The sequence below is a fragment of the Cavia porcellus genome, unplaced genomic scaffold (assembly GCF_034190915.1).
Source record: "Cavia porcellus strain 051 isolate PalLab524CR breed Dunkin Hartley unplaced genomic scaffold, mCavPor4.1 scaffold_13, whole genome shotgun sequence".
Taxonomy (NCBI): domain Eukaryota; kingdom Metazoa; phylum Chordata; class Mammalia; order Rodentia; family Caviidae; genus Cavia; species Cavia porcellus.
In genome coordinates this window covers 29,448,124-29,475,341 of record NW_026947496.1, presented here as the reverse complement: position 1 = coordinate 29,475,341, position 27,218 = coordinate 29,448,124, and the positions used below count along the sequence as shown (strand labels likewise).

Sequence of the window (27,218 nt, the reverse complement as noted above, 5' to 3'; positions counted from 1 at the left end):
CCGCCCCTCAGCTCTGTTTTGCTCCTGCTCCTTGGCTGGGCCTCTAAACTGAGATCCACAGGGCAGGAGAATCCGCACCAGTGGGAGCAGAGTTCTAATGGATTGTAACCCAGTGTGTTCGAGACCAGTTTCTTATGCGAATTTGCACTAATATTTTTTTGGAGCAGTGTTTTCTCCAGGTTTTGCAGAGCTGCCTTTCCCTTATGACTGTCTCTGTGTAATTTAGTCTGCTTTCATTATGCTGCCAACTCTGTGATCCTCCTGCATCAACCACCACAGATCTGGCATTACTGGTATGCATGACAATCCCTGGCTCCACCTGGGGACTGACTTAGGGGACAACCCCTGGATGTTACCTCTCAAAATGGGGTCATAGTTGTGCTAAGACTGTTCCAGAGTTAAAATACAAAGAAGAGGGGCTGGGGATTTAGATCAGTGGCATAAGCGCCAATCTGGCAAGCATGAGGTAGTGAGTTTGATCCCTGGTACCAAAAAAACAAAATAAAGTAAAATGCAAAGAAGAAATCACTGTGTGAGAACAACATGAGTTCAGGCAAGGCCAGAACACGTTGAATAGAGGGATAACTTGATATTGAAAGAGGTAAAAATTTGCAAGAAGGAAGTTTGCTTCTCACGCAATGTATCTCAATTTACTCATTTTAATGAAAGTACGTAAATACATGCCAGAAAGGGAATATAATAATTGAATAAATGTATTTCATTGCATCGAGACGGGAAATTTAAGACTTCAGACTGTTAACTTCCTTTTCCTGCAGTTCTTTCTGCACAAGTTGACACTGTCGTTCAACACATTACAAATCCTAGAAGAGACATATTCCCTAGAATCATGTGACACTCAATGTCTTGTTACACATGAGAGGTGAGTACAATCTCAGTAATTTTGTGATGTTTTGGGTTGGGTCACAGACATGTGACATTTGGGACCATACCTTCTCCCTATCCCTTCCTCTCTGCCACTTTTCCTCTGAGCTTCCTGGTTCTCATATTCTAGCTACTTTTCCTTTCTTATTTTCTTCTACTCTGATATTTTTGCTTTTGACTCAAATAATAACTGACTTCAATCTCCAAAACTCTGAGCTAATATATCTCCTTTTCTTAAACTGCAAGGATTTAACCCATATTCTTATAAGAATGGTGCCGTCCACGCCGACAGGTACATCCCCATTGGGAAGCTGTGTGCTTCTATTGCTAACTCAAAAGAGACCTTACCTGCCCCATATCTACCATGGTTTGGTCTCTGGAGTTCACAGTGTATGCAAGCTATCTATCCTGGCCCATACTTGTGATTTTCCTTTCCCTTCTTTCTCTTTTTGCCCCTTTCTTCCTCTGTATTTTTGTCTGCAGTTATTTTTTGCTTTTGGCTTCTGAGGAACATAATTCATAATTATTTAGCACTTATTTCTTACCCTACAACCTTATCTCTGCCGTGACTCTTTACAGCCTGCATATTGTGATCTGTAAGTTTGAAGAGGAAAATAGAATTAAATTTCTATTTCTGAGGTCCTATGGCAGCCGGTAATTAGCTACTCCCTTGAGATTTGCTTTCTAATGCCAACTGCATAGTTCCCTTATCTAACCTACCTTACCCCGAACCTCTATATTACTTCAACCACGTGTTTTCTGTCACTCTGAGCCTGCCCCTACTGTGGACCGGTATGTTTCCTGTAACTCTGAGATTGCCTACAGTTTGAACTCCTGTGGAGGCCTGCCAGGACAGCTTTCCTTGAAAGAAGAGCATTTGTCTCCATTTTGGCTAAAACTGGCCCTAATTCCATGTATTGATATGTACAGAACTAGTTAGGGTATTTCTTTACTTTCTCAACTGGCTTAAGCAATGCAAATGGATCTAGCTAACATGCTGGTATGTGTGTAGTCTTTAAAGCAATGCAATGAGTCAGCTAGGCCTCGCCTGTACTTTCCAACTAGCATGAGTAAGCTAGGCCCAGTGGTGCCAGTCTATTGGCTGAGACTGAGGTTTGAGAGAGAAACCATGACATCTCAAGGCATGAAGACTAGGCATCAAAGTTGAAGCAACAACTCCAAAATACAAGATACTTCCTTAAACAGTGTTATGCAGATTATTCTTTGTGCATCCCTCTCTCTATATTGTAGAGGTGCTATTGTGCCTCCTACCCGGCCCAGCTCACTACACTTATGTACCTCCTACCATTCTAAGTCACTCATCCCCAAGTCCCTCTCCTCTTCACAAATTAATGAAACCTAGGTTCGGCCCTGGTTCAAGGCCTTTGTTCTGGGTAGCCATTATTCTAACTGGATTTAGGACCCCCTTAGATCCCCACCACTACAGATATGTATTTGACTCTTTTTTCTCATTGTAAACTGCACCAGAGAATTATTGGAATTCCAATAACTTTTTCTTGGGATTACAAATACAAATTCCACCAGATCGTGCTGAGTTCTAGACAGGCTTCCTATAAACTCCCTTTAGTGTGCAACATATATGATGTAGTTTTCCCTTATGCCAATTAGTAATAATGAGATAGTATTGTAATCCTAAATATTAAGTACTATAATCCCTTTTTCAATCTTCCCCACAATCCAAAAAGTTATATTTATAATCCCATTGAAACATTATTCGAATCCTAGCAAGTTAATTCCAATCTACCATCTCCAAAGCAACCCATAGCAAGAGTAAAGACACCAAGACATATTAAAAGTTAAGGGCAGCCAAGGGCTCTTAAACCCAATTCTAGTGAGGATATGCAGATAAAGGTCTTAATCCAAGGCCTCTCCCAGAATTTATTATCCTTTGTAGAAAGGCATGTCTTGAGGATGAGTGATAGTGAGATTGGCGGGAACTATGTGAATAACTTGAGCTGGCCAGCCAGGCAGAAAAAAGCATCTTTGCAAAATGTTGGGAGAATGATATGCAGAAGGATCAATTTGCATAATTCAATTAAGGTAGCATTTGAATGGTTTTAGGAAGCTGTTGCTTCAATTTGTGATATGTAAACTTTTATGCCCTGGGGAGTCATAGCCTCTTATTTTGAGGCTGGTACCAGCTGATATTCCCTGAGTTTAGTGGCTCTGCCATCCTGCTGTGCTCATCTTTTACAGAGAGCACTATGTAAGGAAACAGGAGACTGTCTGATGGATTTACAGATTACATACCAATAGCTCAGCTAGCCTTATTTGCAATGCTTAGAGCCAATTGAAGAGAGAAGGAAATAGCACAGTCAGCTCTGTACATATCAGCATATGGAAATAAGCCTCAGTTTAACCAAGTTGCACCAATTGTTCTTCAATCAAGGGGAGACACTTAAATTGTCTCCTACAAGATAAGATGTAACCAATCAATAACCATCAAATATTCTGCTTTTGTACTTCCCAGTTACAAATCCCTTATAAGCCCTAGACTATCAGAGATGAGGACCTGACACTTTGGGAATGATTTCCAGTTAGGCTTGTCATTAATAAATCTGCCTCCAAATCCTGGATGATGTCTCAGCATTTCTGTTTGCTGCTGAAGGTTGACTGAACTAATTCTGAGAATATGGGCTTATGAGAGTAGTTAATGAAATCTGGACCAGTTGGGCTGGGGATTTACCTCAGTGGCATAAGTGCCTGCCTGCCAAGTGCTAGGTTGTGAGTTCAACCCCTGGTACAAAAAAAAAAAAAAAAAAAAAAAAAAATCTGAGCCAATTAAAACACTTTACCTCTTATACTCCTGCCCTTTTGTCTTTGTCAAACCTTATTTCTTGGATTCATAAGTTGGACAGGAGGAGCCTCCTTAAAAAATGCAGTTTAGCAATAGTGACTACATAAGGGGATGTATGTGTATCTAGTTCAGTAATAGAATGACCTTGGAATGAGAATATATATTCTTACGTGTATGTGTGTATTTTTAGGTACTAAATAAGAGCTTTCTTTTAAGTTAAGTGTCTGCCTCTTATCTTCTTTACATTTTATTGGAGGTGGGAGGTTTTCTTCATTTCTGGCACCTTGCTTCCTTTATGCTCTGCCCGTTAACTCCTCTGGTGAATCTCTCCATTAGAGAGCATTCTTTCCTCTGTTGTAAAGTCTTATGCCATTTGTCCTATCTTGGTCTTTTTGTATCTGGCTCTCTCTCTCTCTCTCTCTCTCTCTCTCTCCTCTTTCTACCTTTGTTCTTTTAATCACTTCTAAAATAATTCCTTTAGTAAAGTTTAACTCTTTTAATCAAAATTAGCCAGTGAATATACCTGCAGAGACAATGGCTGATTTTAGTAAGATTTTCTATAATTTCTTTAATTAAGCCTAATAAGCCTTATTTTATTCTTTCCCTGTTGCAAAGCCCTAAAAGTGCGCAAAATTGTGGCTGCAAACAAGGAGGAAAAGACTCTGTGCAGAGGTGATGAAACAAGATAACCAAAGCTCCATTCCTTTCAAAGGCAGAAAGCATGTCACAGTTGCCAGATTTAGAGCTAGGAGCTTCATTAACTATTAAGAAGACTTTGTCATTTATTCATTGAAAAACTGGGTGAGAGGGTCTCAGAATGTTGAGGCAGCATGAAAATTATTAGCAGAGAGGTGGTATTCTGGTGATGGGGGCGGGGTCCAGTATCCACTTACACACACTTAAATACTCTGTTCCCCACCCCCCAATTCTTCACCTCCTCCAATTTGTCATTATATAGATTGCTTACTAAATAATTGTCTAAGGCACAGTTCTCAACATTTCTCTCCAGTGTCTAAATGTATACTTGGGAGCCCCTCAGTGAGATAAAGAATGGGGACAGGATGGGTGGGAGAGTTTTCATTTGTTTTATATTTGTTTTCTGTAGTGCTGGCCTTGCATAGTAGGCAACACTCTTCCCCTGAGTCCCCATGTTGAATTTACTGTTGGATATGACTGAGTGTGAGATACCTCTGAGGTATCCAGTGGGCACTGAACTCAGGGAGTGGGCAGAGGTAGGGATGGAAATCCAGGTGCCGGAAGGGCTAACTTACAGTCCTGAAAATTGATGGAAGTTATGATAGTGAATTTTGATGTCAACTTGAAGGGATTAACAAAGGCCTAGCAGATGAGTGGGTATGTCAGGATGATTGATATGTAAGTCACAAACTGAGAAGGAAAGCTCACCCTGGGTGTGCTGGCATAGGTTTGTAGACTGCATGGTATAAAAATAAAAGGAAGACTTCCCTTTTCCTCTTCAGAGGAGCACTAGTGTTTGTCATCATTTTTAGAAAATTGTCTCAGTATCTTTAGGGTTCTAGCACAGACTCCAGCCTCCTAATGCATGCCTTTTGGCTTCCCTTACAGGGAGTCCCACCAGGCTCTTCAGTGGGCTCCAGGCCTTTGATTTTTAACTGGATCCTCCAGCTCACCAGCCAGCTCACAGGTGACTATTTTTCAGTCTTCCACCTCCAACTCTGCAGGAAGACTTTGTAAGCATACTTGGTAAATTCTTTGCACACACATGCACACACACACACACACACATACACACACAATTTAATCTGTTCTAGAGAATCTTAACTGATATGAGACTCTACAGAAAGCATGTGTGCTATAAAAAGAGAACTCGTAACTAAAGCCTAAGGAACACCAGCAGTTAAGCAATGAGTAGAGCAAGAATTCTGGGAAGCAGCTCCCTGGAAGTAAGAAGCAGCCCCAGGACATGGCACATGGATGCCAAATAGGAAGACTTACTCCGGGAGGTGGGTCCGTGGAGAAAGGACAGTCAGTTTGATGGGTGGGAAACCATTCTTAAGTAACAGGAAGGCTTAAGGACTGGGTGGAACACTGGTCCGTCATCATGGTCAGCAAAGCTAGGAAGCCACAAGTGCTGTCTTTTCTGAAATTTTATGTGTGTGGAATGAAAGCCTTGGGAGAAGTAAACATGAGCATGTTGCTCAAACAAAGGAAGAGCAGGGTCTGTGGGTTAGGAGAACCTGGAGCGTGTAAAGGAAACAGTCTCTAGCATGGTCTTTTGTGATCACATCATTGAAATGTGGGCTGAGAATATGACTTGCTGCTCACTAGAGAATGTGGGATGCTCTCCATGATTGAATATTGCTATGCAGGGCTCTTTGGGTATCTGACCTGTTCCAGAGCTTTGTTCCCTGATTGGCTTGGAAGAGGAAAGTAGCCAGGTTGGGATCCTGCAAGGCAAGGAGCTGAGGGTGGGCTCCAGGAGTCCAAGGCAGGGTCCAGCAACAGTCTGTGAAAACATAAGGCCTTCAGGCCTCCAACTATGAAGATGTACATTTTCCAACTCCCTCGGTGGCTCTGGAAGAGGACTCTTCCACAACCAAGAGTCCAGGTAGATCTCCCTAACTAACACCTCAGTTGCAGCCTAGGAAACTGAGTTGAGGGAGAAAGGGAACAGGACAGGACACAAAGCTGTGCCCGAATATCTAACCCATAGAATGCAAATATATGGGTGTGCTCTTATAAAACACGTAGTTTCCAGTAATTTGTTATATACCAATGATAACTAATGCATCAGGCAGGAAAATGAAAAGACAATTACAACAACGATGAAAATACAGAAGAAAAGGAATAATGATATCTCTAGCTCTAGCCTCTTTCCTTGGCTGGGCCATTGTTATAAACCTGCTTATTCAATATCTCTATGTGCCCCCTGTGAGCTCCTAAATATTCATGGATCCCAAACTGAGCTTCCTGTTCTGTGCCACTTCCTCCTTTTCCCTCCCCTCCACAGGCTGTTTCTCTATCAGTGGAAACTCCATATGTATTATCCTTTAGGACCACAACCTAAAGTCACGCTTGATCCACTATTTTGTTGGTGCTCCCCATCTAAGTCGTTGAGCAGAGCCTTGTAACTCTCTTTAAACTAAATCCGCCATCTGTCCACCTCTCACTACTTCCTCGGCTACACACTGGTAAAAGTCAGCCTCGTCTCCCATCTGTCGCTGAGGAACCCCCTGCTGGTCCTCTGTCTTCTATCTGTGCCACATCCCAAAGTGCTGCAACTTCAGTTACTAACTGATGAAACATTAAAGCATGAGTCAGATCCAATCCTTCCTCTGTTCAAGAGCTTATAATGGCTCCCCTCTCATTGGTAAAGCCACGGTGGGTACAATAGCTTTCAAGGTCACATGTGGCCTAGCAGGCCCTCAGTGTCTGGTGACATTGCCCCCTTATGTGGTGGATTAACAACTGGTGGGCAACTTGTAACATCCAGCTGAACTGAATCAATGTGGTGCTGGGTGTGGAGGGCCCACCTGAGGGTTGTTGCTAACAACATAAAAAGGAGAACTGGAGGGGGAGAGGTAGTGCTGTTAGTTCTCTTGGAGGAGCTTGTCACACTGGCTTTCCTGATATGAATTCAGCTTTTTTCATCATCAGAGGAGCTCAGGACCTCATTGTCACTGAGAATGGCTGCAGTTCACTTTGAGGGAGCCCTGGTCCTTACTTTGAGCATCACTTCCTGGCTCCAGTGCAGACCCCTCAGCCTGCTGGCACAGATCCTTCATCCTGCTGATATAGACTTTCTAGATTCCACCACTGACCTTCCCAACACAGATACATGAAACAGACTTGTATGAGACATTGTTGTGGGCTCTAGGCTTTCAGTTGGATATGTGGGGGCATTGTCATGGGCTCTAAGTTTTTAGTTTGGACACATGCAAGACTTTCTACATAACTGGTTACATGTATTGAGTCATACATTGAATTTGTTGAAACAAAGGAATTGTTCATCACAATACAGATACACTCCAGGGTGGGGGTCCTTACAGAGTGAGCCTAGTTAACGGCATTTTTGACTATCCTGGGTGCCTTAAGGTATAAACAATCACTCTGACTCAGTGCTCATCAGAGGTGAGCAGCTGGGCTTTAGATATTGTCAAGGTCAATTGGATTGAGCAGAAACAGCAGAAACTTGGTCAGAGAACTCTAATTGATCATGAAATACCTATAAGTTTGATATTTCGCAAAAGTGTTTTTACATTTTAATTGTGTCCCCAAAGAAGGAGTAGACTAAGCAGGGGTAGGTTAAGGGGTAGGTTAAGTTTTGGCCCTCCACCCAAGGTGATTGATGCCTATTTAGAGTATCAATTATCGCTGTTCTCCTAGGGGCATTAGGTAGGTACAATCATCTCTCCACCCTGAGGCCCGACCTACAATGAATGCCCCTGCCACCACAGTTATCTTCTGTACTGAATTCTTCTAAGGACTTGGCTCTGGCTGACCATCTATGATGTTTCTAAATAACTAGCTATTGACCACCACACCAGCCTCTTTGTTATGCAGCGTGCAGGACCTGCATGCGTCTGCCTCTGGGCTTTGACAGGCTGTTCTCTCTACCTGGAATGCTTTTACTCCGAGATTACTGTGGTGTGTTCCCCTGCCTCTTCACTGCCTTTTCAATTGCAACTTCCAATATTCTTTACACTGATTTGTTTCTCTTTTAAGCACTAATCCCCACCCAACTCCAATATGTACCACTACTTAATTCATTTTGTCTGCTTGCCACAAATCATGATCATTGTGAGGATTTTCTCTTTTGCTCACTTCGGAGCCTCTGTCAACTACCACGGTGATGGACTGCCACCTAGCGCTCATGGGTGTTTAATAAATTTTGGTGAGCAAATGAATGGGTGAATGAGAGTGTTGGTTCAGGAGTAGGCTCAGACAGAAGCCTACTTTTATGAGGTAGGAGGAAACAGATCAGGAGGGGCAGGGGGCAAGTTGTGGGACAGGAAGTCAAAACCTTCCTGTGTCTTACCACCTGAGATGCGGGGAGAGGATGCGGTGAGGGAAATAGCAAGCATGTTCACCATCACAGGCATGTACTCTGTGTCTTGTACGAGGTGTCTCCACACCTTACCTCATTCCCTCACATCTGCTTAGAGATCCAGGCATCATTAACTCAATTTCTAGGTAAGGAAAACAGCTCCATAGAATTAAGGAAGCTGTCCTAGTTTGAAAGAGCACAATAAACAGGGGTCAACCAGGGACAAGCTGCAGATGCTTGAGGACCTGTGGTGCACCTGGGGCCTTGCAGATGGTTCAGGGAGGATCCAGAGACAGCAGAACATAAGGACAGGACCTGTGTACCTATGGGGAGCAAAAAGTCCAGGAGAGTGAGACTGTATGTTTTGGACCAATATTTTATATAAAAACTCTAATTTGTAGAATACAATAATTGCCACATGTGGTTGTACATACCTACAGTCCCAGCATTCAGGAGACTGAGGCAGGCAGATTTCCATGAGATTGAGACCACCCATAATGAGTTCAAGGTTAACTTGAATTATGTAGGGCAACCCTGTCGCAAAACACTAAATAAATAAATAGACTTCTAAAATATCTCTAAAAATATGTCTTCAATGTGCCTGCCTGACAAGCACAAGGTTGTGAGTTTAATCCTCATTACCATAATAATAATAATAATAGTAATAATATAATAAAAATAAATAAAATAATAATATCTTCGAAATCTAAAGGAAGATGGGAATTACTTTAAAAATGCAACATTAAAAATTAAAATCTAATTTTAGTAAGTTACTCATCACTTCTGTAATGTTACAGCTGTTTTACTTTTACTGGAGGCAAAGAAATTGAGAGGCAAAGTGGAGGGAACCAAACTATTATGCTACTAGAGGAGTTTAACACTCCAAAAGGCTAAACTCTGAGTCTGGATTAGGACAGCTGCTATCTAGGGCTTGTGGTAGCAAAAGGTAAGCAAACTAAGTTTTAGAGATGAGACAAAGGTCACAGGTATACAGCTCTACACACCAAGGTGACCTCAGCAGGTGAGCGAGTGAGATAACAGGATGCAGTGAAACTGTCTGATGTTAGCACACCTAGGTACAACTGGTATGGGAGGGTGCAGCTGGTATGGAGAGGGAGGGAAGCAGATAGGCTGCAGTCAGGGAATGTCCAGGTTGAAAAGTTAAATAGATTGAAAACTGGAACTATTATATTCACTACACAATGTCAAATGAATGACCAAGAGTTTGCTTAGACTGTGTTTTTTACATTAAAATGGATATGATGATGATGGTGGTGGTGATAATGATTATCAGTATTGGGGTGGAACCTGATGCTTTTGCATAGATGTGCATACCCCAAATCTTATTTATTCTGAGAGGGCATCTTGTAAAGCTGCTCGGTTGCCTAGACTGGGTCTGAATTTGTAACCTTCTTGACTTTGCCTCTGAGTTCTGTGATCACAGGTGTGTACCACAATGCCTGGATGACATTAAAATAAACTTTAGAATTCTTGCACTAAGGATAGCTTAGTGGTAAAGGTCTTGCTTAGACTGTATAAGGCTCTGAATTCAATAGCCAGAACTATAAAATAATAATCAAATATCTTAGAATTTACAAGAGATGCTGGGTAAGGTTGAACACAGGTCTGAAAAACCTTAGGAAGCTCCATGAGGTGAGAGACAGGGGATACAGGGATGTATAAGTGAAGATCCTGATCTGTGTAAAAGTGAGCAAGGCTCAGGGAAAAGTGTCAGGATAAAGCTGCCTGTTAAATGAAATCTTAGATTTAAAATAAACAAACAAAACCCTCAGTTTACTTACCATTTACTTTCTGGGTTTTTCTCCAGTCTGAACTAGAACAAAGAAATTCCTTGTGATAATAGGAGTTGAGGGGTAACAGTTCCTAACAAGTCCTGGCACTCCCTCCCATCCCAGTGGCTTACTTGGCTTCTGCTTTCAGTCAATCCAGTTAGTCTCTCTCTCTCTCTCTCTCTCTCTCTCTCTCTCTCTCTCTCTCTCTCTGTCTCTGTCTTTCTCTCAATTTTCTACTTATAAAATAGAGTGTTCAGTAGCACCTGTATAGATGAAAATGCTAGTATTCTGATTTGATCAGTGAACACTGTATATGTGCATTGAAATTTCAATGCACATATACACACTACACCCCATACACACAAGGTATGATAAAAATATGAGTATGTCAATTTAAAAATATTATAGCAAAATACACATTCCATTAATCCCCCTCAGAATATTCCCCTTACCTCAAACACACTTCTCTGGCTGTTTCTGCCACTTTCTGAATGAGGTCTAGGAATCGTCTTTCATAATTGTTTTTAGTTGTGCTGTCATGGCTCCCTGGATGTCATGAATTGACTCAAAATATGTGTCATGGTAATGTTGACTTTGGGGAAGAGCTTGAAGTCACACACAGACAGATCCGGTGAGTAAGTGTGTGAGGGGACATTGTAATGTTTTGGGGAGCCTACCTTTTTATTGGATGGCACTCAGCTGCATATTTTTGATCACTCCTCAGACTTCCACAACTGCTTCAGAAAGTGGCAGGAACAATAAAGTTAGTGTGTTTGAATCGAGGGACAGTTTTTTGGGGGTACTAATGCCAATGCATCTTTTTAAATTTAACTAGTAACTATTTTTGATCACCTCATATATACAAATATAACATGTTAATCAAGAAATTTTTAAAATTATGGAGCTGGGATGTAGCTGAAAATTTATGTACTTTCATAAGACATAAACCCAAACTGTATAGTTTGTATTTTTCATAAGTTGCTTCATAGGAGACAGAGACAAGGGCTGATGTCACTGCAAATGGACACATCTCCCCCTGGAGGATCCAGAGACGTCTGCACCCTGTTCAGATACTTGTAGCTGTTCTCTCCAGAACCCTACTTCTACTCTTTGAGTAGTGCACGCTCTAGATTGTAAACTTCATAGAGGAAGCGATTTTGTCTGTTTTTACCCACCGCTAATTCCCTGGACCCAAAGCAGAGAGTAGGAAGGATTGTCTGATAAAATATCCTGTGTTTTTATTTGCTACAGTGAACTACATGAAACATCTATGGAAAGAATTCACATCGATGGAAAGAATGAACGATTTTCTTCTTAGGAAACAAACAGAAAAAGCAAGACTTGGGTGTAAGAAAGTACTTAATGAAGACTTCCTGCTTCTGCAGCAAACACAGAGGCTGTAGTGGCTACAGCAGGAGGTGGGAGCAGATGGGACAGAGGGATCTGCTTGGCAAGGGTGGCTGCTGGGACATGAGAGAAGCTACAGGAGGTCCCTTCTACAGCAGGCCTTGAGCAGTACATTGTCCTGCTGCTGTAATTGTGTCCAACTGCCTAAAGCATACTGTCCCTGTGATGTTCTCTGATTTCCTCATTTTTCCAAAATAAACATGAATTGCTTTTAAAAACAGAAAATCCATAATTCCAATAATTTTATTCCAATAATTGGCTTTAAAGATTAATAGCTGATCCCAGGGAAAAACCTAGCAGCTGAGTAGACATAGGCAAGTTGCTTCCTGTCTGAACACCAATGGTTCCACTCCTCATTGAGGGGGTTGGGCCATAATGATTCATCGATTTCTTTAGTAGTGTTTGGGAAGCTTTTTTGTTAAATCATAAACTGTATAATTCAGAGCCTAGACATTTGATGTCTCATCTTCATGACTTACCAGTTTCTTCCCACATGCTTCTCAAAAAATGAGGCCGTTATAGGAGTGACAAGTAGCAGTGCCTTTCATCAGCTTACTGGCATCTGATCATTACCACTTAATTAAGAGGCTTGGATTAAGTATACTGAGCAGGTTTCCACATAGTCATGAACACATGTGTTAGTAAACACAGTGGCTACTTCCCGTGGATCTGCCACTGTATTCCACAGACATACACCTGGCAATGACTAGTGGCCTCTAGATATTCTAAAAATGACAGAGATAGCAGAAAAGCATCATGAGAATATTCTTACTTTGAGTTTGGGGCCTCTTTACTACCCTTTAACACTCTATTCAATGACATTTCCTTGTCCTTTCTAAAGAGTATCTTTAAGATTTTTTCTTCTGATTTTCTAGAGATTCCTACTGCATTGGACAAGGAAAATTATTGAAGTCCTTATGGAATCACTAGCCATCGACAAATTACTGAAGTCTCATTTTAGACTTGACAACAAAGTATTGCAATTTGGACTTTACTAAATCACCTTTCATGTCCAAAAGCCCCAACCTATTTATTTATTTATTCAAATTTCTAGACAAGGTCTTACTAATTAGTCCAGGTTGGCCTCAAATTTATAATCCTCCCGCCTCTTCCTCCCAAGTAGCTGGGATTATAGGTGTGTGTCACTATACCTAGTTCTTGCCGTTTCTCATTTTTTCCATTTTATGGTTTTTCTCCCACTTATCCCTCCATACTGATTCCAAGAGACAAGAGGACCAGAGCTCAGTTCATAAGGAGAGTTTCTTGTCTACTTGTATGAACCAGACACCGGTTGGGCAGAGATAAAACAGAAAAAGCAGACATAACTCCACACGTTCTTGTTCCATTCACTCACACCCACTTTGAAGGTTCTTGGTATTTCTCCTGCCCTACCATAGTCTATTTGTCCCATAAGGGTAACATGAAAGGAATAACATAGGTTTCTTCTTCCCATTCTCAGGTTTTCACTGTGATCATTGACTGTGACATGTTAGCTTGAGTGGAGTAAGAACTATCTAGAAGATCAGCAAATTCTGGGTGGATGATGGACATGTAGACCAAAACTGAAGGGGGAAGACTCACCCTGGATGTGGGTGGCACCAACCAATAGTCTTGTAACCTGGATGGAATAAAAGAAGGGGGAGGAAGGAAGGATTACCTTTTTCTTCAGAGGCGCTCCTATCTTTGCCATCAGCTTGAGATCTTGGTCTCCAGTTCCTTCAGGCTTCCAGTGCAGACGCCTCAACCTTGTCACACAGACTGAGTATTTGACTTTCTGACATAGCCTGGCACCTGTGACTCATCAGTGAACTTCCAGGCTTTCATCCTCAACTGCAGCTGGACCTTGCAGCTCTCTAATTCATAGGCTGCAATTCTGTATTTTTTTGTTTCTGATTCTCATAAATCCTTTGTATAATCACATATACTTTTTTTCATTGAATCTGTTCCTGCCGAGAATGCTAATACACTCTCACATAATGCTTGCCCACCTTCTCATTGTCCTTCTACTATCTTTGCTCTTGAACCTGTATCAAAAGGGCCAGGCCTGGGAGAGGTCAAGGGGGGAAGGCCCAAGCTGGTGTGGAGTGAGTACTGTTGCAGGTCAATCAGACGTCATCTCTGAGGTGGGAAAAAGCAAAAGCCATGGAGATGGTGAGGGCTGCAAAGAGGCAGGTATATGGAAGGAGCAGAAGCTGAAGCAGACAGATGCCCGAGAAGGGGACCCCATAGGTATAGGGAAGGCAAAACCCTGCCATAGAAATATTGTTGGCACTCAGGTAAGGCTGGAACCAGGTAAGGTTTTTTTTTTTTTTTTTTTTTTTTTGTCTTTTTCATTTTTACCGGTACCAGGGATCGAACTCACGACCGCCTGCTTGCAAGGCAGGTGCTTATGCCGCTGAGCTAAATCCCCAGCCCCTAGGTTTTCACAACCTTCCTTCTCCCAGTTCTGGGATAAGTTTATCGACCGTGAGCTTCTGGTTGTGTGCTGGGCACTGCTGGGAGCAGGCAGTGCAGGGAACAAACATTGTTCCTGCTGTTCAGAAATTCACAACCAAGTCATCAGGAAGTTCCGAGCACCTGACATGTACTATTTTGAGTGGTTTGTGCGAACGGATGTTTACACGTGTGAACTTCTGACTTTTACCACACCCTTGGACATGGGTGTTATCCTCTTCACCACTGTCCTTGCCATTGTTTTACAGATGAGGAATTGTGTTGGAAAGAGATGAAGCAACTTGTCACCTAAAATAGTAATAGTAGACTATGAATCAGCTGTTTGGGGGTAAGACAGAGTGATGAGATGGGGGTGAGACAGAGGGAAGTTGGCAAATACAGTGTAACCCAGGTAAACATGAATTTTGAGTGAATAATATGATTGCGAGTGTCTTCATACATAGAACAGATTTTAATGGGTGGCCTGTAGGGTTATTTGTTAAGTCTGGGGACCCATTCTGTGGGTCAGGTGTTTGCTTGTTCTGACTGTTGCCAGGCTGAGTATGGAGAAGGTAAGGCTGGATGGGTAGGCATGGGCAGGTGCCAGAGGGCCAGAGATGCTTCACTGAGCACTCTGTACTGTATTCTCACGGAAAGATTGAAAGAGTGGGGATTTGATGGCCAGATTGAATGTGTGATTAAGAAGTTCTTACTCAGGACAATAAGGAATAAGATTTAGAGGAGATTAGTAACTTTCCGACAGTTCAGGGGAGACTTGGATAGAAGTGAGAATAAATGTGGCACATCTAACAGTCAAGAAAAAGAAGAAAACAGGGCCACCTTGCAGGCGCCTGCTCCATTAGGTTGCACAGGACACCCTCAGAAAGATGGGCTTGGGCATGATCTAGTGTCCTGCTCTTGTAGTCATTAATTTCTTAGTGATTTTATCTTTGAATTTCTATTCCATAAGAGTCATCCAGTAGGATAACAGGGTCTGCTGAGTAAGGCAGGAGACCTGCACAGCCTGCGCTGTGAGCAGGCACATTGCTGAATTCCAGCAGAGTTCAAGCAAATATGCACTCAGTAAGCGGGTTACGGAGATCTACCACCAGGGTGCACTGTCTTATCATTAGCATGGATCAGGATGATGACGATGATAATGATGATGGATCTCACTCTGTAGCCAAGCTGATCTCAAACTTGGAGCGATTGTCCTGGGTCGGCATCCTGGGTGCTAGGGTTACAAGTGTGCCCAACTGTGCCTACATGAGGATGATTTTTTTGTTTCTTCAATTGGGTTTTATTGGTGCATATTAGTTATACATAATTATCACATTTGTCATATTGAATTTATACCTGTATATGATATAATTTCTTTTTTTTTTTCATTGCCCTACCCTCCTTTCAACTCCTCTTCTCCTACCTATTTACAAAAATTGTGTTTCCATTTCTTTCCTTCTTTTCTCCTGGTTTTTTGCTTTGTTTTGTTTTACTTTTCCTTTCTTTCCTTTCCCCTCTCCCATACCTTGTCCCTGAGCATAATTATTTTGGCTAGGTTTTGTATTCCTCATTTGAGGGATCAAGGCAGTGTTAATCATCTGAACACAAAATGTAATGAAGTCAGTATTAAGCCCAAAGAATGACTCAGATCAAAGAGAATCCCAGATAATGTTTTCAACTTGCTTACTTCAGAGAATAGCCTAAGCATACTTAATGATTCTGATAGCCTTTTATTCCACACTGGTAATAAAAGGCTTCAGAGGCAATGTGAAAGAAGTGGAGCAAATGAATTTCTAAATCAGACATTATGCTTATAACTTCTCTTCCCCCAAATCAGTAGCTTGTGCACCTAAACTCTATCTTTCTGACATTAATGACTGCTTCACGTGCACAAATATGAGACAAATGAGGGCTCTGTATTGCAGTTTATCTGGTGAGACAGAGTCAAAGGTCTGCAGGCCTTGGACATAACCCATCGCAAGAAGAAACGATATCATGAAGTGGGACTTCTTGAACTGCACAGATGGGCTTCAGGCCGAGTCTCTTTTTGCAGCAAAAAGAGATGGAGTTTAAAGGTATGCACCAATCTGGGAGATGCCTGAGCCTTTACAAGTGCTCTGATTTCCTCTGTCCACTGGAAATCACTTTCCCTGGAGCTGAGTCTCATATTGCTGGAGAAGGCTGCTGAACCAAAGAACCATACCTGATGCAGATATGAATATCTGTAGAAAGGATCAGTGAATGGTGTGTTTCTCTTTCCAAATGAATGCTTAATGTTTAATGGCCTATTTTTTATGAGTCAACACCATATTAAAAAGATGATCACATTATCTTTATGTATTTAAAACTTTTTTGTTGTTTTGTTTCTGAGACAGGGTCTTTCTTGTTTTGATCTTTTTCCTTTTTATTGGTACTGGGGATTGAACTCACAAATGCCTGCTTGCAGAGGAGTTGCTTATGCCACTGAACTAAACCCCCAGCCCCAACAGAGCCTTTCTTTGTAGTGCAGGTTGGTCTTGGACTCACAACACCCTCCTGTCTCTGTCTCCCAAGTGCTTAGATTACAGATATGCACCATGATGCTGTTTAAAGTTTTTAAATTATACTTTCATTAGTGACTATTCAGTCACTAAATGTTGGATTTCAATATGCAATTTTCATAATGTTAAATTTTTTATTATGACCATTTTCAACTGACACAGTCCATGGGTGAAAAGGTGTATTTATTAGTTTGATTTAGCCATTGTACAACACGTGCATATTTTAAAACATCATGTTATATATCATAAGTACGTTCAACTTTTATCAATTTAAAAAATAAGTAGGGCACTGGATGGGAGTGTGTGTGCGCCCCTGTAATCCCAGGACACTGGGAAGCTGAAGCAGGATGATCACAAGTTCAATGGCCTAGCCTGGGCAATTTAGAAACTCAGCTAGACTCTGTCTCTAAATAAAACATACAAAAGGGCTGGGACATAGCTCAGTGGAAAGGACCTAAGTTCAGTTCCCAGTATCGCAAAGTATGTACACATATCTATCCATCAAGCATGCATCCAAGTCTAGGGATGTAGCTCAGTGGTTAGTTGCTTGCTTAGTGTACCTGTGACCCTGGGTTTGTTCCTCAGCAGTGTAACTCAAGGGTTAAAACTGGTCTTTAAAAAGTAAGATTTCTTTTTTCTTCTAGAGATAAGCTGCTTTTCCCGTTACTCATGCTCAGGGAGTAAATCGGTATTCCTCCTCTCCTAAGCTTAGAGTAAACAGGAAACCAGTTTATGAGTCTGAAAGGAATATGCAGGGGCTGCTCCAGGACCTGGCACTGACTCCCCACCCCCTTCAGCTTCTGCTTTGTTTTTCTCTGGTTTTCTGTTTTCCCTTGGGCTGTCATTAGCAAGCCTCCTCAGGAGGACACAATAGTGTGAACATTGTTTTCTGCTTTCTGCCTGCCTCTTGTTAAAGCTCAGACATGATCACAGCCTTCAGTGACTTATTATTTCCAGATCTCAGAGTTACTGTAAGTGGCACTACATATGGAAGTTTAAAAGTTTTATATCTGTATTTTCTTTTAGAGAAAAAGGTTTCTCCAAACTTTCTCTTCTCCCGAGGATAGATGAAAAAGAAAATGAAGACATGGACACAGGAGGTCATGGGTTAGAGAGGGGTGAGCCCACCTGGGGGTCTTCGTGTCTCCTTCCCCTCAGAGCACTGCTATTAAGGCCCTTGCACAACCGGACCAGGAGACAGGAAGGTTTGAAGTAAAGAGGCCCCTCCATCTTCCCAAGGCTAGCTTTGAATAAAACCTTTTTCCTTTTTACCAAAAGAAATGGCCTTTTGTGGTTTGGTTAGCCATCAGAAACAAACCTCAACACAGGGATCCAAGTAGCTGTAACCTTATCACACAAATGCTGTAATACGAAAGTGCAGTGTAGTAAAGGTCCGTCACTTTTTTGCTTTGTTACACAAAGGTATGTTTCATTAGGAACAAGGATTTCGCGTTAAAAATAGAACGTGGATAGCGGTTGCCGCCAATCACAGCAATCACTGACTTGTTACTGTGAGGAAGTCATTGCAAAATACGAAGGACCCTACAAATGCTCTGTTGCTTCACTCTGTTGTCTTGGGAATTGTTACTTTTTTCTTTTCAGTCAGGAAACGAACCCCGAGCCTTTCACATACCAGGTAAGGGCTCTACCAATGAGCTACACCCCAGCTCCAGAGGGTTGCTCCTGCCCTTTGCAGGCTCGGTCTACAGCTTTTTTCCTGCTCCCCCTTCCCCCTCTCCTCCTCGGCCTCCCTGCCTTCTCCTCAGGTGGTACCTCCTTCCCCTTTCCCTGCTCCAGCTTCTCTCTAGCCTCTTCTTCTCTCTGCTCTTCTCAATCTCTCCTTCTCTCCTCCTCCCTTCTCTTCCCTTCCTTTGCTCTCCCCTCTTCCCCAGGCCCCTCCCCTTCTCCTTTCCCCCGCGGGAGAGGCTCTGTGCCGTCGCGTCCCCTAGTGGCTACCTCGCGCCACTACAGGTGCGCGTGCCTGGAAACCTCCGCGTAACCCTGGTAACAGGGTGAACGCTCAGCTCTGCAATCCCAGACCTGAACCGCGTGGGTTTTGCGAGCAGGGATGTTGTCACGGGTAGAAGGCCCCGTGAGTGAGTTGGAAATCTGTAGTACAGAAACTCAGGGGTGAAGTCGTGTGCACTTGTTTGTGCACCAACGAGCTTTGTTGAATAGCTCGCCTTCCGTGTAAGCCGTGGGCGTCGCCGTCGTCAGTTCAGGACTGGGTCCACTGACTTTGACCTCTCCTTCTCCTCAGAGGGTACCTGGCTTTGGGGACCGGAGGCACGGGAAGCCTGGCCCGCTGGCTCAGAAGGGACACAGGCCCCGTCTTTCCGCAGGTCGCGGCTTCATGATGAGAGACGGTGTGGAATGGACACGAGCAGACAACTGACAACCCCGGACTGGCGCCATCTCTGCCGCACTGGATCGCTCCTCCGAGCACCCTTTTCTAGGAGTCTAAAGCGACCCCTCCGCTATTTGAGGGGATCTACCTGGAGTTCAGGTCGGAGCGGGGCGAGGAATCGCTCACATCCGAAGTTTTCCTAAGCAGGCGCTTTCACCAGCCGGAACCCAGCTCTGAATTAGCCGCTCGCCCCTGTAGACCAGGGTTCTTGCTCTTTTTCGGTCCCCTTTCATCTCTGGTAATCTGATGCCGAAGGTCGGTCGGGGTATGAAAGAGGAAGCCACACAAAGTCAGCTCGCCAGCTCCGCCTGGACTCATCTTGCTGAAAAACCGGTTAGGATCGAGTCAACTTTGGCCATGAGTTCAAAACCTACCCTCGCCAGCGTCCCTTGGAGGGAGGAGCAGAAGGAAAACAGACACTTGTTTATTAAGACCACCTGCTGTCGGATCTCCACTGAACCCTGGAAACGTGTTTCCGGGATCAGGTTTGTAGTCAACTAAAAAGCAACCTCCTCAGGGACCTCGTGGCGCAACGGTAGCGCGTCTGACTCCAGATCAGAAGGTTGCGTGTTCAAATCACGTCGGGGTCAGATGCTTTCCCCAGCTGATTTGGGTGGGTTTTTGATGTGGGAATTGGTAAAACAGAAAAGCAAGCTACGAAATGCTGGTTTGTTTTAGCCTCCTCAAAATGCTGTCTTCAATACAGACCGGTTCGCACAGGAGTAAGTGATAGCTTGTGGAAGCGTGCACGCGGGCCTGCGGAGTCGCCTCAGCCTGCTACTGCACACACTCTGAATTTCCGTTCCCATTTTAACTCTGCCGGCCTTCTTTCCATGCCCATTTCAGTGAGATCTTGGGGAGCAGTTGCCTGGCAAGTCCCTAAGCACCAAAGGCAGGAAAGCCGAATAGGGTTGGGATCCCAAATGTCCAGGGAAGTGACCCTTACAACCTGCTGGGTAGCTATAGAGTAAACCACCCGTACTATGGGGGGGGGGGGGGATGCTTGAATGCTAGTCTGTGTCCTACCTAGGGATCCAGATCCTCCAGAAGTTTGTGAATTAATACTTCACAGTGTGGAAGAAGGGTGAATATCTTTATTTCTCAAAAGAGTTTCTGTTACTTTGGATCATTTACACTGACCGCCACGCAAGTATTTGGGTGAGAGAGGCGTTTTTCTCTGATGTGCATGGAATGTATCAGTTACTTTTTATTTTCTATGAATCCCATTATTACCAATCGGTCTAGGCCATAGGTCTAGGGAAAAAAGTCAGCAAATCACAGAAAATTTTCTTCAACTAAGAGAAATTTGCAATTGGGACACTCTCCCTCTAATGAGCAGAGTGGCGCAGCGGAAGTGTGCTGGGCCCATAACCCAGGGGTCGATGGATCAAAACCATCCTCTGCTATCTACTTTTCCTTACTTTTGTTTCCAAAATCTTTCTCATGTGAGATGAAAGCCAAGCAGAATTTTCTTCGCGAATTTGAGGTGAAAACTGGTACAGGTGTTCTAAAGAACGTCTGAGAACCGGTATTGATTCACTCCTCCTGGGGAATTTATCCGAAAGCACTTATGGGCCCAACGCATGGCTGGCCACAGGAGAGGTAGATAGGGAGATACAGCAATGTGGCTGCAAGTTTGAACGGGACATCAGTGAAAGTTTTCCTGACAAGGTGGTATGACCTTAAGAGATGAGAGTTTGAGCCGCAATAATAGCTAGGGGATGATGATTGCAGGTAGAAAATAGTGAAGAGTTAACTAAAACTTGAGGCTGTTACGAACATTTTTGTACATTTTGTGTAAAAATTTATTGTATTAGAAACTTTTAAATAATAAAAATAAATCAGAACCTGCAGAGATGCACGAAACTTCTACTGATATTTACTTGGGAGAACTTCGGTTTTTGGTTTGGTAAGCAAAACTGAAGGAACGAGCCAGCCAGGAGTCGAACCTAGAATCTTCTGATCCGTAGTCAGACGCGTTATCCATTGCGCCACTGGCCCACCTCTACGCTCTGGTGGGTAGCTAAACCTGTAGAAAAAGAAAGTGGTGGAATTGCTGGCTTTCTACAGAGGTAAATAGGAGAAATTTTCATTTATCATTAGTTATCAGGACCTTGAACCCAAAGAAATGTCGGAACTAAAAACGTAGTTCTATTAGTTTCTTTAATTTTGCTTACTTGTGCACAGAATTTTCCTGGACAGCGCAAAAATCACTTAGACATAACTCGCACTCCGTCTTGAAAGCTTACTTTGCACAGTGTGAAATTCATTTTGAGGCGACTTGTAAAATATCTGGAAGACAGCTTGTAGTACGATAATCACCATGTAGTATTTGGATAAAAGAAAAGGCAACCGTAGTCGGCAGGATTCGAACCTGCGCGGGGAGACCCCAATGGATTTCTAGTCCATCGCCTTAACCACTCGGCCACGACTACAGATAGCCAGCCTTGCTTTCCAAATACTACATGTTACTATATACAGCGCTTTGTTTTTTATTTTTGTTTTTGTTTTATTAAGGATTCACTAACAGCTGACTTATGGCCTATCAATAAAACTGGAAAGTAATCCACCAACTTTAGTTCCAAGCTGTGTGTGTTAAGCCAAGAACATTCTTTGGGTTTTTTTTCCCTAGAAAGAAAATCAGCAATATATACCAATAACTTAAAAAAATCCTCGTAATTTTTGCCTTCTAGGAAATTTATCCTCAGTAAATCTCACAGAGGTGTTGCTCAGACAATGCCTGCACCTTCAGATACTTAGCCTGCATTATGGTAACTCTACTGCGTGTGACCTCCTGGCGGAAGGGGAAGAACAGTTGTATCTAAAGTTGTGTGGACAATACTTGGATAGTATAAAAGGCTTCCTGTAAATGATACTCCTGTAAGATAGTGGTGCCTGGTAGTAATTTCAGCACTCTGGAAGGATGCGGCAGGAGGCCTAGCCTTGACATTTTAAAGATGTAGTGAGACCTTGTCTCGAAATCTTCTACATTGTTGGTAGGAATGTAAAGAAGTACAACCATTACGAAAATCAGCATAGAGATTCATCCAAACTTTAAAACTCTAAATTCCATTTGACCGAGCTATTGCTCCTCTACATAGCTTCCCAAAAGACATCAGGTACGGTGATCCATAATATGCTAGTTTCTAGCAGCACAGTCCATAATACTACATCTTGGAAGCAGCTTAAATATTGCATGGTTTCTCTTATGTAAGAAACCCAAAATATAAATAAAGAGCAAATTAAAAGCTAGATAATAGGGAGATAGATCGTTCTTAAATTGGAAGGGAATCAAGAGACGGAAGAAGGTGGGGAGGAAGAGAAGGAAAAGGAATAAAAAAAGAATTATGTGTTATGTACATGTACCAACTCCATACAAGGAATGTAAATATTATAAACTATAAACATATACTAATAAAAATTAAAAATTAAAAAAAAGGGGGGGAGAAGGCTGAGATGTAGCTCATTGTGAAGACTGGGTCAATGGCCAGTGGTGCAACAAGAACAGAATTTAAGAAACTCCACACTTCTGAAATTGCACTAGCATTATAATATTACCTGCAAGTATACATGTATTAGCGAGCAAGGAGGGGAATGGCCATAGTGAGCAGAAAGATAAGACATGCTTGTTATCTGCTGGACTGAAAATCATCTCTAATCCAGATTTCTTTCCTGGGCTCCAAGATATCCAAGAGTCCCAGCTATTCTTTTCTATATACTCATGGACAAAAACAACACACGCCAAAAGGAACACTCCAGACTTCTCATCATATTTGCAAATTTGTATTAAAGAAATTTGTATTTAAAAGAACCTTTAAAATTTGTATTAAAAGAACCCAGATTCCAAAACCAGAGACCTAGAATGACACTTGTCTTAGTTACTCTCATCGCTGACACAAAATACCTGACGTTCGCAGGTTAAAGAAGAAGAGGTTTATTTTGGCTCATGACTTGTAGAGGTTTCAGTCCACAACTGGTTGTTTGCGTGGCAGGGTGTCATGACAGCAGGGCATTGCAGAGGAGAAACAATCCATGGCATGGCAGGCTGGTAGCAGGGAGGGATCAAGACAGGAGGAGGGAGATAGACCCTTCCAGACCATGCTTATAGTGACCCACCTCCTCCCACCAGGCTTCACCTTCAAACATCACATTTAGCTATAAACTCACAAGTAGGCTAAACCAGTGATGAGTATCACATGCCCACGAGCCAGTCCTCTCCCAAGGCCCACATGAGGAGAACATGAGGCTTTGGGAGACTAGAAAAAATCATAACAATACTTGACCATCTCCCTGTGCTTGATTTTCCCCCCTACCAGACTCATGAGTTATTTGTAACAACTTCTTAAAATTCTTTTGGCTTCCTGTTCTTAATCTCTCTTCATTCTTTCAAAAATTGTATTTTGAGCACAATCATGCCAAGCCCATTGCTAAGTACTGCACATTTAATGGAGAGCAGGAAAAAAGTGGCTACCACTCCCAGAAATGTCTAAAGTAAACAATTGCAGAAGTGAACAGTTAATAAGCCAGTACAAGTGAGAGTTACTGCGTGCCACAGTAGCCCTCATAGAGGGTGTTGAACCCCAAACACAAAGGTTGCAGGTGTTGCCTGGAGTGTCACTCATTAGAATGCAAGTTTCATGAAGAAAGTTTGCAATTTTACCTTCTTTACTTCTGCCTTCTCCATCACAGCTCAATAAATACTTATAGAATGAATCATATTTAAACTCAGCTCTGAAAGATGTGCAAGAGTGACCACAGTTTGAGGGAAAGACAGTGCAGCAATGTCCTAGACTTAAAGCTCTTGGAATATGGAAGGAATTAAAGTTTTAGTTGGGACATTGCTTTTTGTAGGAGCAACAATAAGAGATGCTGAGGGCAGATTATGTAAGTGGGAGCATGTTGTCACCAATATGGAAAGTGTACTGATTGCATCACTTCCTTTTGGATCTTTAAGATATCCCTTGACCTTTAGGAAAGATTGCAAATGACACAGGCGACCTGCATCCTCAGTACTTGTCTAACCTTTGCAGCTTCTTCTCAGGTCACTGTCAAGGGAGCCTGAAAGTCCTGAGACAAGGGTTACCACACCCCTGGGGCTGTGTACCTCTGTGATGAAGAAAAGTATGGATGGAGGAAGGAGGGTACAAGGAAATTTATTTAAAAGATATAAAGGCAAAGAAACCTCCTAGTAACCAGGAGGGGGTTCTTTGTCTAGGGGCTTTTTAGGGATTTAGAAGATCACTCCTTTCAGGGACTGTTCTATGTAGAGTTCACACAGTGCCCATGCAGGCCAATGCACTCTTCAGCCAATGGCCCATTTGATCCTTCTTGGAGAGGTCCTAGACAGCCAAAGGACATGTGGCAAGTGTTTGTGTAAGATCCCTGGAGGGTCATGATTCAGTAGACTCCATTGTGGGCTTCCTGACTTCATTTTGAGGAAGTCTTCCTTACTGCCTAATAGGATCCTAACTCTTATCTAATTCCTGGTACAAAAGTATTATAGACAGTAAATTAGGTAAAAATTAGTATGTAGTCAGAAAGAGACAAGGAAATGAGCACAAAAAATAAAGACATCAGAATTATTCCCGGTACCCAAAAAAAGAAGAAGAAGAAGAAGAAGAAGAAGAAGAAGAAGAAGAAGAAGAAGAAGAAGAAGAAGGAGAAGAAGAAGAAGAAGAAGAAAAAGGAGAAGAAAAAGAAGAAAAAGAAAGAAAGAATTGGGGCTGAAGAGGCATCTGAAGAAGGCCAGCCCACAAGATGAAGATGCAATGGCCAGACTTCCATGCCTTCCTAACAGATAAACAGTAACTTGAAATTATACTGTAATTAGCACCACCTGGTCCAGTAAGTTCAGCTATGCATCAGTAGCTCAGGTGGGTGACCAGAACATCTAAAAATGCCTTTGTTCTTTCCATGTGCCATTGCTATGTAACTCCTTTCCCTATTGGATCAATATTAACTAGATGGCTATCCCTGCAATCCTATAGGTTGGTGGCACTTTGACTCATGTTGTACCCTCTTTGAGACTTCGTTGTACAAACTATTCCTGACAAAGGGCCTCAGTGGCCGTTTGGGGCCCTTATGGAAAATCCAGGTGCTATTCTTTTCTCCTTTATTTCCAATAAACTCTGCTAACTTTTTTTTTTTGTTTTATGATTTTATTCCTCATTGTGGTGCCACTGTGAACTCATGCATTTGACTTCTAATAGTTTGGGAGTTACATGTCTTCTGTCTCAAAAGGACCTACCTTTCCTAATGCAGCATATTTTTCTTCACAGTGATCTATCTCTGCCTTGTGTACTCAGAGCCCTGCATTCATCCTTTAGGGCCTTTGCTTAAATAATACAGTCTTTGTAAAACTTTTTTCTGAAAACTCAAATTTTTAAGCCAGACATGGTGACTTATACTTGTAATATCAGTACTTGGGAGGCTGAGGCAGAAGAATTGCCCCAAATTTTGAGGTCAGCTGGGCTATACAATGACTTCAAGGATAGTCTAAACTGCATAGCAAGACCCTGCCTCAAAAAAAATTCATATTTTTATATACAATAAAAACTTCAAACACACAACGAAGTTGAAAAATATATGGAATTATTTGTAAACTCACTACTCAGATTTGACAATTAATTTTGTCACATGACTCTTATCTGCTTTTTGTGCCGTCATGACATTCATTTGCAGACATTTTTATGTATCACTCATAAATATATAAACACATATCTTTTAGACATGCATGTTACATAACCATAATAGCACCACCTCAATTTAAAACAAACAACTTTTCAGAAGTATTTAATATCCAGTTCTTAGTTAAATTTATCTAATATATCTGTTAAAGGCAGTTTTTCTAACCCATGTGCAACTGCAGAATATCTGTTGTATTTGGCTATAACGTCTCCTTTTCTCTTTTCGTTCAGAAGTCTCACAGCTCTGTGTTTTGACAATGACTTTAAAAAATCCACGTCAGCTGTGTTTTAGAATGTCCCAGTTTGTCTCAGGATTCTTAGTAACACATTTTAATTTTTTTCTTCCTTTAAACCAGAAGACTCAGTCATTGGCTGACTCCCTCTGATTTGAGTGATTAGATTAGGGTTTATATTTTCCTGCACACACCGCACCATGGTGTTAACCTTGCAGATTGCATTGGGGGACCCCGTCAGGGTGTCTGATGCTCCCAAAGACAAAGGAGTGCGTCCAGGGCTCTTTCTGAAATGATTCGCTAGTCACAGGGTGGCAGTCTGAAACCATGAAATTACATGCTTTTCCTGTGGCCTTTTCCTAAACGTTTTCACACTGTTTATCTCTTTGCCCGATCCATTATTCGTTAGCTCTTGCTGGCAGTAATCTTCCCCATTCTCAGAAGGGCTGGACCGGCTGGCCTCTTCTCCTGCCTCTGTCCCCGGACTCCAGGTCTTTCCGAGGGTTCCAATGACAGCTTGAGATTTTTGACAGCCTGTGCTATTGTGTGCGCGGCCCTGCTTTAGGAAGAACCTGGGGAGTTTACTCATTACCGTAGCGAAGGGTAAAAACTGTAGAGTTTGCTGGTGCCTGTCCAATAGGCTGCTGCCCAAGGCCACACCCCAAGACCCAAGCTCAGGGGCCGGAGTCGCTCGGATACACAGGGGCCGTTCATAAAGCCTGCGTTTCCAAAATTTTCTAGGTTCTGCTGTTCCCTAATGGGGCGTAAAGGGAAAAAGTACAGATAGGCTAAAACTATTCCATTAAGGTGAAAAGGAACAGGTACCTACTTTCTGATTGTGAGAAAAGACAATTGTAAGGAAATGATAAAAGTGAACACTAAGACTCTTAGCAGAGCCAAGTAGAAATAAAGATCCCAAGCAACCACGAAGGGATTCGAACCCTCAATCTTCTGATCCGAAGTCAGACGCCTTATCCATTAGGCCACGTGGTC

General features: G+C 42.5%; 1 long non-coding RNA gene and 4 other non-coding genes across 5 annotated transcripts; 2 read left to right on the top strand and 3 right to left on the bottom strand.

Moving 5' to 3' along the window:
- Positions 1 to 71: 71 nt before the first annotated feature.
- Positions 72 to 12,126, top strand: LOC134478409 (uncharacterized). Its single transcript, XR_010051031.1, has 4 exons — positions 72 to 293; positions 777 to 880; positions 5,285 to 5,363; positions 11,771 to 12,126. It is a non-coding gene; the product is annotated as an uncharacterized LOC134478409 (long non-coding RNA).
- Positions 12,127 to 19,824: 7,698 nt separating this feature from the next.
- Positions 19,825 to 19,896, top strand: Trnaw-cca (transfer RNA tryptophan (anticodon CCA)). Its single transcript has one exon. It is a non-coding gene; the product is annotated as a tRNA-Trp (tRNA).
- Positions 19,897 to 21,234: 1,338 nt separating this feature from the next.
- Positions 21,235 to 21,307, bottom strand: Trnar-acg (transfer RNA arginine (anticodon ACG)). The gene has a single exon. It is a non-coding gene; the product is annotated as a tRNA-Arg (tRNA).
- Positions 21,308 to 21,659: 352 nt separating this feature from the next.
- Positions 21,660 to 21,741, bottom strand: Trnas-aga (transfer RNA serine (anticodon AGA)). The gene has a single exon. It is a non-coding gene; the product is annotated as a tRNA-Ser (tRNA).
- Positions 21,742 to 27,145: 5,404 nt separating this feature from the next.
- Positions 27,146 to 27,218, bottom strand: Trnar-ucg (transfer RNA arginine (anticodon UCG)). Its single transcript has one exon. It is a non-coding gene; the product is annotated as a tRNA-Arg (tRNA).